This window comes from Anthonomus grandis, chromosome 6 (assembly GCF_022605725.1).
Source record: "Anthonomus grandis grandis chromosome 6, icAntGran1.3, whole genome shotgun sequence".
NCBI classification, from domain to species: Eukaryota; Metazoa; Arthropoda; class Insecta; order Coleoptera; family Curculionidae; genus Anthonomus; species Anthonomus grandis.
The window spans coordinates 28,749,817-28,762,323 of NC_065551.1; the positions used below are offsets into that span (position 1 = coordinate 28,749,817).

The 12,507-nt window shown below is 25.7% G+C and overlaps 1 protein-coding gene across 5 annotated transcripts in view; it reads right to left on the minus strand.

Annotated features, from left to right (window-relative positions):
* Positions 1-12,507, minus strand: part of LOC126737690 (uncharacterized) — a 279,234-nt gene that overhangs the window by 91,016 nt on the left and 175,711 nt on the right. The window lies entirely within an intron of this gene.

Genomic DNA, 12,507 nt, shown 5'->3' on the forward strand with positions numbered 1-12,507 from the left:
CTTTAGAACTGGATTTATAATTATATAATTTATTTCTATGAAATATATTTTTGTTCTGTTAAATTATTTGTATTGCAATTATTAGTACCAAGTAAAATAAATGCGTTATGTCTTAAGAAGATCTGTAAAATTTAATATTACTAGTAAAAAAAGTTTTAGTGTTAGCTTAAAAACGTTCCACCCTAACATTTTGAAAGATAAATATATAATTTCTATAAACATAAAATTAAAGACTATCTTTAAATTATTCCTAAATTTGTAACATACTTTTTTAAAAATTACCTCTTATCTAACCTTCATTTTGTCAAGTAATAAAAGTAGTTATTGTTCCGGTGGCAAGCATATTGCTCAGATATAGGACAAAGTTACAAATAGAGCCCGTTTAAATGCTTTATACCCGTGAGGAGACTAGAAATACTATATCAAGTTGCAAGAACGTCTTACTTTGAATTTCTCTGAGAATTTAGATACATTATTAAATAGACCTAAATTGGCGAACTTGATATTTAACAAGTAGGTAATCCGGCAACATTATTATGCAGAAAGAGCTTTAATAATAGGTAAGAGATATATGAGTGTAACGTATTTGTATATAATTTGCAGTTTGTAAACTAACTATTTCAAGTTAAACTCATATTATGCTAAGCTTTATGCAGCAAAGCGATCTCATAAATAAATGCTAACAATTTCCTAGAATGTTATCAATTAATGTATCAGATACCTTCAAATATCCGAATAATATGTATAGAGCCGTATAATGAATTTTGTAATTATAATACGGCTTAAATATATCTATACAAAAAGCTCTCTATTAAATAAAATAATAATAAATACATTTATTTAGGCGCCTAGCAGCTTTTCGATCAAATTAAAATTTACTAATTATAAATTAGCAGAATTTAGAACAACGTGTTTAATTAAATTTGATTTGGTTTTTAACAGTATCAATTATTTATGTTAAACATAAAAGCTTTTATTATGTGACAGGTTTGAAGAAAAAATGTAAGCTTAACAAATAAAACAACACAAAATAATACACACAAAATAAACAAAATGATATTTTATTTTTAATTATTATTACCAAATATAATATTTGATTTTTGCTTTCGTTTTTAAAACGCATAACTTAAATGGATAAAAATTAAAAGCTTTTATGTAATTCTCAATAAATTTATTAAACTGTTAAAAAAGAATTTTTCATGTAACATATTTTTAAATTTGTTAAACACAGTTTGTAACCTAATGTACAAATAAAAATTATGAGATTTAATGCTCAATTTCAAAATATATTGTGTGTATTCTCTTTTAAACTTTTAGGAATTATAAAAGAATCCCAACGTTAGGTGAGAATTGATTACCCAATTTGATAATAAATCCAGAAATTCCAGAAATGTAAAATTTCTTTTCCAGAAATTCTTTTCCAGAAATGTAAAATGCATAACTTAAATAAGTACGAACTAAAAGTGTTTATGTAATTTGTAATGTCCCTATTTCATCCATTTTTTTTTAATACTACTCTACTTACCTTTGAAGAAAATTATGTTTTCCAAATACGATTTTTAGCTTGTTTCCAATTAAGGCTAAATACTTTCCAACCAAGAAAATAGTTAAATTATTTAACCTATTTTTAATGAAATGAATTTTACTTAGTTTAGTTAAGAAATGTATACTTTTAATCACTTAAATTTACTTTAGTCTAGTCGTAGGTAACAGAAGAATCACTGTCTATATGTTTTTTTAGATTGCTACATAACTGCACTAAATATAATTACAATATACAAAATGTTAAAGTAAATAAACAAAAGCAATATTTTGAATTCTTGGGTGAGTTTATCAAATCCATATACTGTCACAAAATTGTTAAATGGAATTCGTCGCTCAGTAAGTTTGCAATATAATGAAATTCCCTATTATGCTATAAAAGAATAATCATCAAAGATGAGAGAAAGAAAACTTAAGCCAATATACAAAATTAGAAATATATTAAAAGTTTAAAAATATATTGTTACATAAGCGTAAACCAAAAATTAATATATTTTTTTAATTAGGATTGAATGTAAATAATACTGAATAAACGGGATTACACCTAAAAAACTTATTACTTTTAATTTGTGTCTTACTATTAACTTGAACCAATAATCAAAGGTACGACTTAATTGATCAAGTTACACTACTCCTACATTTTTTCTCTCAAGAAGCAAAATCTGTGAAATGCTACATTCAATATGTAATGGAGCATGTAATGAGCATGTTCATAAATAAACTAAATCAGTCAACCATCTGCTCTACTTTGCAATAGATCATTGCACTGTATCAGAAACAAAAGGAGAGACAGCAGATATGTTTGAGGAACACCTCAATCTAACAGGATCAGCACAAACTTTTATTAAGAGTTAAAATTGCTTATATTGTCTTTCTCTTTACTAATATGCAGCGTAAGATATTTTTTGAAGAACAGGTTTTAACCATTTCAAGCAAAACCTTCAAATACCAATTATATTAAGGTTGCTATACTTATGACTTCAAACAGATACCTAATGTGTAGAAATTATTTATTGCAAGTGCCAGCATGTGAAATGAGCCGTACTACTAATAATAATATTCCCGAATGCCATAATATGAATTACAGAGGATCAAGGAAATGCTAATATACATTATTTGAATAAAGGCTATTGCATATTATATTAGTTATAGGTTAGTAGTAATCTATTGATATAAATCATGAGCGTGTAAGCCCAGATATATTGATAACAAGAACATGGTAATTAATTACTGTGGAATTAAGCATGAACTTAGATAAATATTTGCTATTGTTCCTACTTTTTGGGTACTAAAACTTATTTTTTCAAACTCTGGCGAGCGCATACTTTTTTTGTAGAAACATATCTTCTGTTGTAGATATTTTCCTATTTTAATAATGTTGAGAATCCACTTATTTTATGTACGTAAATTCAATCAGTTTTATGTTACAAAGTCCTGATTATCATACGAGAAAAAACTAAAAAAAAAAATTACCATAAAGTACATTTTATCAATGTCGATTTCCAGGCTGGGTGGACGGCAAGCGGAAATTAAATATAATCCGCCCTTGTCAAATCAAACTTCAATAGTCAACGCTGGAGTGTACAAAATCTATTTTATACGCAATTTGATTGAACGGTATTTATGGAGCGTATTAATTTGAACCGATGCGAGCATTCAATAGGTTTTGAACGTATTTTGTATGGCTTAAATAAAATAGTATTTTTTTCAAATGAATTTGTAGTATTTATTACAGTATTGGTATTTTTTATTGGGCATAAAAGAATCTATTTTAAAATATGTAGCTATTGTTTGATGTCGTAATTTAAAGTAGAAACGTTGCTAATTTTTTTTCTATTTGATTTTTGTTATATAAATATTTTGAAACTTTCATTCCAAGTAGGTTGTTTAGAAAAAAGTTACATCTTAATGCACTTATTTCAAAGTAACCAAAACGTAACTCTAAGTTAAGTAGAGACTTATAAACAAAATAGGAAAAAGTTAAATGAGGATTTGAATGCAAAAAGGATATAACATACTAAGCAAAAAACTAATTTATTATACTAGTCCTAAGAATAGAACTTAATTTAAGTTATAACGAACATAATAAATAACTAATTTAAGTTATATTAAAAAAGTAACTATAGTGTTGCTTCCATTTCACCCTCTAGTGTTTGACCGAGTTTTTCTGAAAATTTTAGTCTTATTTTAGTGAATGGGTACTTCAGCACCAAATTATTAAATTCTATAGTTGTGTGAAGTAAAAAAAAACATTAAAGTTTTATTGAAAAATTTTTTTAATAAAACTTTGAACTAACCATGAATAAACACATAAATAAAACAATCCTCAATTTTTTAAATCACTTTATTGCTTTTGCTTTTAAAAAGTACTGAGTTGCATATTTTTTGTTGTATGGTAACTTTATTAAAAAATGTTGCGGTGTTTCCTTAAAGTGTTTTTAAATATTTTATAATAGCCGTTTATACAAGACTAAATCAATCAATTAATTGTCCTCTTTAGAACAAAAATATACTCATCAAGAATTAAGAGAAATGTTACTAATATACTGTTGAAACAAATTTTAGAATAGCAATAAAGAGTTTTACATACTTAGAAAAATATAGTACCAAAAAAAAAAGAAAATATTGCACAGAAAAAAGTGCAGAATGATTATGCTTTTAAATAGTAAATAGGGTCCTTAATAATAAAGAATTTATAATAAAAATTTAGTACACTAAGGATTATTCTAAAGATTATAAATTCTCTAGATTCATTTTAGATCATAAGCTAATTCAAAATTTAGCTAATTAATAATTATGGGTATGGTTAACATTAAAAAAATTTAAAAAAATGATCTTTATTTACAAAATATTTAATATAATTTATTGTAAAAGAAAGACATTTCATCATTTACATCAATTGATGCTAAGACCATCTTTTTCTAAGACTCCTAAGCTCTTTCGTATCGCTTAGTAAAAGTCCAAATAAGTCCACGAAAAGATTTCGTCTACTAAACACATCCCGGGGTGATTTAAAAGTTCCGAAATTCGTCGTCCACCGTTTGGAGTGGATTTACTTGTAATTGTCAAATGCACGAACAATGTATATTGTCTGGAAGTGGATTAGTTTGAGGTTTTTCAGTATAAAGATAAAAGGATCTGGTATTTTCGGATGAAGAATTAAGGAATTAGGAGTGCTTGTGGTGTTTTTACGTTGATTTATATAATAATTATTATTTTGGTTTTATTTATATATAGTTTGAATATATTAAAGGTAGATTTTAATTTATATCATATAAATTGAATTGTCATAGATGAGGCAAACCAGAAGCTTAATCTGGAAAATATTGGTGGTTCATCTTGGATATTTGTATTTAATTTACAGATATATTTGCCCAAAATAAGTAATTCATATAAATCGATCTATAGTTTAATTGAAATATAAATTAGCTAACTCATAAAAAAATAAACAAAGTCAAAAGTAAGAACTTACGCCTGTTCGAAATATAAAAGGCTTATTAGAAAGTAAAATAAATATATGTAAAACAGAAACCAGTATTTTTGTCCAATACAGTTTAAAAATTAATAATTTATATAAAAAAATTTAATAACTAATATTTACTATACCATAAAATATTTTATCATTTCTTCATATAATTTTTAAACTCGTTTTTTCATACTTTCAATGAATTAAATGCAAGACTTTTAAAAAAATTGTACATAATATATTTAAGTTATTTAAAGAGTTTTAGATGGGTAAAATTCAAACTTTATTTTTCAAGATAACTCTTAAAACTAACTTTAACATAATGGATGGATTCACGAAATTACCTGCGTTATTATTATAATGGCAGATCTTTTTTGCTTTGAATTGGACACATCATTAAGTTAATGATATTCTATGAATTATAAGTATTTCTTTGTATAAAATATCTCCAATCCTCACCCTATATGCAAAATATATGAAGTAATAATCCTACAGAAACACCCTTTATTATTTTTTTTCTGTGTAAAAAAATATTTGCTTTTTTAGTTTACTTCTATGGAACTAAATACTTATATCTTCTTCACTTTATTATCTAGTTTAATAAATAAAAAATCACAACTCAAAAAATACAAAAGAAGACATATTTTTAAGGCATAAATGTAGCCGTAAAAAAAATCTATTTTAATTTATGTAAATATTTTCTATGTAGAATATAAACACTAAACCATGATTAATTATATTATATTTAATTATATTGCAGCATCATTAATTTCAAACTAAAACATATTCGCGAAAATATCCCTTTTTGATACACTTATTTTAGGTGTGAATTTAGCGGTTTAAAACAATGACCAGAATGGTGACTTTGGAGGTATATTTCAAGATATTTTAAGGTAAAGTTTAAATTGACATAAAATGCGTATTTATTCTGACTACTTCTAAGGCCATTTTAGGCTCTAAACCTAAACAAGATCTAAATGGTTGATCATGCGAAACTTTCAAAATATCACTTCACTATTTAAAGGTCGACAAACAGGTATCATTTCGTTGATTATAGATTTTTTCTATCAAAGGTTTTTGTGTAAAAAAGGACAGTATTTGATCAACGCTAAAAGCTTTATGCATCAACCTAAAAACTAGAAATTTAGTGAAATAGGTCAGGGCCAAGCCATAATCAGTAAATTGTGTTAATTATTTACAAATGCAACGACCATACCCATGTCCGAGTAACTCCCAAATGAGATTTAAATTCGTTCCCATTTTCGTTGGTGATCTGGCATTTGAAGCAGTTTCCGCAAAATAATTTGCCAGTTTCAACATTATCCCTTTAAACAGGCTAATTAGTTAATGAGTTTGTTACCTTAACGGATTAGTAGAATTATATTTGCGGGCTTCGCGTAATTGGGACCGACACGGATCATGCGCTTAAACTGAAACGATTTAATTTAATTGTATATCATTTATCAAGCGTTAATAATCCTCTCTTTGTGACGCCATTGGAAAATAAATCCGGAAAAAAATAGAAGCTTCATTACCCACACAGAGAATATATAAATAGTACAATCAGGCTTAGTTTAACATTTATGTTTTATGGAATTGGGAATTTGTATTTCCTAAATATTTGCTTATAGATTATGAAAAAAAAATTAACCGGGTAAAATATTTATCAAAAAAACTTTTTTAATTAAATTTTATCTTTTAAATCACAAAATTAAGAAATCAATAGGTTTTTAGAAAGTCGTTTTCCAAATTACTGTATATAAAGAATTAAAATGAGAAAAAAACATGCACGTAAATCTTAAACTCAATTAAAAAAAAACTATAGTGGAATATTATTGAAAAAAATTGGTATCTGCTTCAGTACTTATTAGACCTACAAAAAGTGCTGTAAAGCTGCTTTAAAAATATCTCTAGTAATTTTTAGGACAATAGTGGTTGTTAGGGAACGAATATAGGTTATAAAATTTTAAACCAGTCAATAAGAATTCAAAAAAAATTCACAGAAAGAAAATTGTAAGAAACTAGTACGAGTTTCTTGGGGGAACTGGTTCTATGCAAATAAATTGGCCCTAAACAATTCTAAAACTAAAAGTATGACCTTTGGTCTGAAGAATATTGCTGAGCCAAACCCTCTTAAATTGATATTTCTGGAATTATATTTTAATGCATTTCTAAAGTTTGATCGACATTTTCATTTACTGGCTGATCGTGTGTCTAAAAAGAAATATGTATGAATGCCTAGTGTATTGTTGCAGTGATTGCAAAAATGCTCACTAACAGAGCCTAGAATAACTTCAAAAAATTAATTAACGCCACAAACTTTACACTTTGATGCATGTTAACTTTATTAAATTGTTAAATTATTTTTTAATTGATTTTTAAATAAAACAAATTGTAACTGATTTTGAAGATTTTAAAATTGCTTTGTCACACCAACAAGTACTAACTATTAAAGAACTAATAATATTACAAAATATAATAGATACTTATTATATTAGGTAGATTAGTATTTTGTTACATTACTGGTAAAAAACTGTTACTCTAAAAAAAAACCTGTCTGTAAATTTAAAATCCTACTTCGATATTCCTTTGTGAATTTTGAGGTTGCTAGTAATTCCCATTTATTAGGTTGTCAGATTTGTTTTCATATTGGATAATTTTTGAATTATTAAGACAATCTATAATGTGATTTGTTTCCAATATATACTTGGCAAAATGAAACATTTTGTTAACATGGTTTAAAATTATTTTTGCGTTGACTATAAGAAAATGGGTAAATTACCTTCTTATAAGAGGTTTCATTTCTTTATTGATATAGTTGATAGTAGCTATCTTTTCAGCTATCATTTCATTTGATAAAAAAGAATATTTTTTAATAAATTAATTGTTTTGCGATATACGTACTTTTAAAAGAGTCCATAAATATATCAGCAACAGAAGGGATAAGAATAAACCCATTTGTAATCCTTATGTTGTTCCTTCAAGTGTTCAGTATTTGTTTATTTAATAATGTAAGAGGTTAAAGATTGCCGATTTATTTTATTACCAAATAAAAATTCTAAGAAGAATTAGACAAAAAAGATGTGTTTCTAATCTAACTACATTTATTTTAATTTTTTACATTTTACTTAAATCTAACTACATATACAACTTAAATATACAATTTTAAAATATATCAAGAACTAAATAGAATAGAAAGATGAAATTAGTAGAAACTAAAGTAGTCAAGTATTTAAAAGTCAGTTCTAATTCATATCGCCACTGAATGAATTTTATGAATTATAACATTATTGATGAATTAATTCTAAAACAGAAAGCATGAAAAAGTATTGGTAATTACTGTATATCTCTTTGATAATGTACAAAATTAGCAAATAACTGCGTTTAATAAATCATTTAATTTATAGTAAATGTAAGTTTAGCTTAGAAGTACTTAAAGTTTTTGTACTGATTAAAACAACCATTTGCTTAATTAAATAAGTTATCTTTTATTTGTATTAAAACCTTGCTAGAAGTATAATAACCTTTATAGCATCTTCCCTAAAAATTTCAAGTCATATAGTCATATAACATCTTTAAGCCACTCTGACAGGTTAAGTTGTTAATATACCCTTTTCGTACCACTTAAGATAAAAAAGATCAAACCGACAAATTGTGGTAAAATCACGTCAAAAACATACAACTTTAAAAAGTAATTTTGTGCCAAGTGGTTTCATAAAAATATGGCCCAGAACTTCAAGCATGACATTAGAAACAGAGCGGAGCCATATAGTTTAATACCGAAGGGTGCAGTTTTTGACGTGGATGTTATTATTATATTACGAAATATATAAGCCCTTGAATAAGATTTTTAGAGGTTTTAAACGCTAATATTATAAGATTTTCGGGTTTAATATAATCTTTGGTTATCTTTAAGGGTATATTTTAGAATCTTAAAAAGGAATAAGGTTATTACACTTTTAATAAATCAAAATAGAAAAGCTAAGTGTTGCTGTGTATTAATTTTTTTTTTATTTGTTAAATTATTATTATAATAATATAGTTAGTTGTTATAATATAATAGTTATTTGTGTGTCAAAGCTAGCGCTTAAGATATAACTGACTAAAGATGTTGCGTGCTAATTTCTTGCACTTGATATTTAATTATAATTACAGGGCAGCAAAGGCAAAAAAGCAAAAAATTAATGACGCCAAAATAAAAGAGAAGTATAAAAATAATTAAACAAAATTTTACTATTAATTTATCCAAGTTTTGAAAAATATTTAGTATAACTATTTAGTATTAGTTTATTAAAGGTCCTTTTTATATTACTCTACAAAAATATTTTTAAATTCATTTATTAAGTAAAAAAGCCTCTAAATTAACATATCAGTTATTATTTTAAATTTGATTTTGTATTACGGAATAGGTCATTAAGTTTCCCATATAAATATTTTTTGTGCATCCCTTAAAGAAATATAAAGGGTGTTCTAAAATATTGCACTTATTATTAATTGAAACGGCTCTCATATCCCATTAAATTATGCATTTAAAATAAATATTGATTATGTATTTTATTCATTTCTCAGGCAGTTTAACTTCTATGATAAAGCCTTAATTATGAAATAGATTATCCTATAATCTATAATATTATATATTATATATTATTATAATATATTATAAATATTATATATTATATATTATAATAATATAATATTATATAATATTATATTTTCCAATATAATATTACATATTATATTGGAAAAATGTAAGGATAATTTTCTTTGATTTTAATATACCTTGATATTAAATGATTTAATATGACTTTTTATTAAAATTTGATACAGTAACCTGATACAGTAACCTGAATTTTGAAAACTTTTTTTTTGAGGAAAGTAATTTTTGAGGAGCCTCAATTTCCTAGAAGAAAATAAAAAATACTCCATTATCTTAAATTTAGTAACATTGTTAGACGACGGCTTATTATCATTACTATTACCATAAACAGTTTAAAAACACTGCGTAAGCAAATCTGCTATGTTTTAATCAAAAACATCAGCAAGACTTCATCAAAAACTATGGGTGAAATATTTGTCATTCTTAAACTTTAGATTTTTTTTTACCACATCATCAATACCTTTAATATATAGCAAGATAACAATACATAATAATATAACAAGTACAAGAAATTCATGGACAGTGATTAGACGCAGGTATTTTGCGACTGTTGTAAAGTGGTTTTCCATACATCGGAAGCATATTCAGGATAGTCCACCTCTGAATGGTATAGGACTGTGGTACCTCAGAAAAGAACTCTAAGGCACTATGGTGTTGAATGTCGAGCTTCTAAATTGGCATTTATAATGATAAAAAGAGTTCAAAAGTCTCTAGAAGAGGTTGCTTCGCTGGGGTAAGAAAAGATATTATATTTTTTATTTATACAATATGCTTGTGGATCCATGATAATTCATATATGATACCTACTTTAATACACAACTATCTCAAAAGTATTTTGCCTTATCTACTAATTGACTGTGATATTTTTATAAAGCTAACATTCTTGTTAAGTAAAGATACTTTATAAAAAAGCACTCTACTACTTTTTGACATTTTTCACCTTTTGAATTTTGTATTGTTTCTGATTTATTTAGTACTTAAGTAATGAGATTAAAAAACTAAATAAATGTTCTTTTCAGATAATACCTTGATGCTGCTGAAATACTGCCAAAGATAAATAAATTATATGAAAATATTTGAAATAAGCCTAAGTCTTAAATAAGTCATTATATTAAACAGGCACCTTCTCCTTAACCTACACCTTCAGACTGTCTGGCATTTTGCTCATTTTAAATCCTCCTTTTTTTCTTTTGCCTTACACAGCGAGATGAAAGGCGCCTCATAAATAACGACGCTGGAAAACGAATACTTATTCCTTATATATTAAAGCGAGTCCTCGGTCTTGATGAGGCATTATGTCGGTAATGACAACACATTTTATCGCAGGAAGTGCCTCCTTACACATTTTATCACTGCGAGCGGTATAATTTCCTTCGGCTATTATGAGCTCTCGAAAATGGAAGACTCCGAAAGAGAAATATATATAACAACAGTATTTTATATTTTCGTCGACAAGAGGACGGTCTGTACAGATTGCGTATATTATTTAACTTTATATGTTATCCGTTTATTAAATTTTATTATGGGGTAAGTTTTTTATGGCGAAACTTTCCTTAGAAACTAACTTATATATATAAGGATTCTTATCCTATTATATTTTGATGAAATCTTAACAAATAAATAAAATTTTATGTAATAAAGCACACTTTGTCATGAGTACTTTAGTAATTACTTTCAAAGGGTAGAGTAAACGGATAAATATAAATTTGACATTTTATTTACAATCTGTCTACTATCAGCACTAGCAAATCTACTGTTTGAGTTATGAGTAAAATATTTTATGAGCTGTTATGAGTAAAATATTTTAATTTTTCTTGACAAAATACTTTTTAGAGGTACAGGGATTACATTATATTTGCTGGAGGTTCTTTTTTTTTAATTCGAAATATAGTTCTATATTAGTCGCTAGTGTTAGTTTAAAACTAAATCTCTATTTTAAGTATGCTCGTTTAGGTCATTATGTTTTGAGATATTGACGATAGAAACTTTGATGATGTTGCTAGTAATATTGACCATAGTCTTACAACTGCATCTTCACTTACGAGTAATAAAACCACTCCCATTATTTAAAATTACGAGCGATATCAAGTTTTTTCATTAATTAATTAATGAAATTAAATAACTGTGGAAAAATAGAGTATACACTGGTTCCACCAAATACCATTAAAATTGGTTTGATAAATAAAACAAAAAACAGCAATATAACAAACTGTCCTGGCTTAAAAATACGCTTTTGTTGGCGTAGTTATTATGAACCGCTTTGTTTTGTTTTTTATTTTCTTTTATAATGTTAAATAAACCAGAAAGAAAATTTGTTTAAAATATCATTTTAACATATTTGTATCAATAAAATATCAAAAGATAATGTTTTTTTTTTAATTTGCATAACTTCTGTGTACATTTGGTAAATTAATTTTACATCTTCTAATTTGATTGATCTAGCTAGTTTATTTTTAGCATTTTTTGTACCAGGTATTTGTAGGTCTAAGAAAATTAAAATTAAAAAGATTTTTTAAGGTATTTTTGAAAGTTCTATCGTATGCCCTAATATAGTAGTATTAAAAAGTTGTAAGCATTATATATTTTGCATTACTTCAAAAAAATTTACATTTACCAAATAAATAAAAGATATATCTTATATTAATAAGTTACAGTTGTAATAATACATTACAGTACAGTACTTATATAATACAAGATATCAAATAAATGATAATACGCATATGATTGCCAGAAAAGTAATACAAACAGATTTAAATAAAATGTGCACAAATCGCTTTTTAAAAATATTTTGCAATTTTATTTTTATATTTCTCTTAATCTTAAAGTACTATATTATTTATTG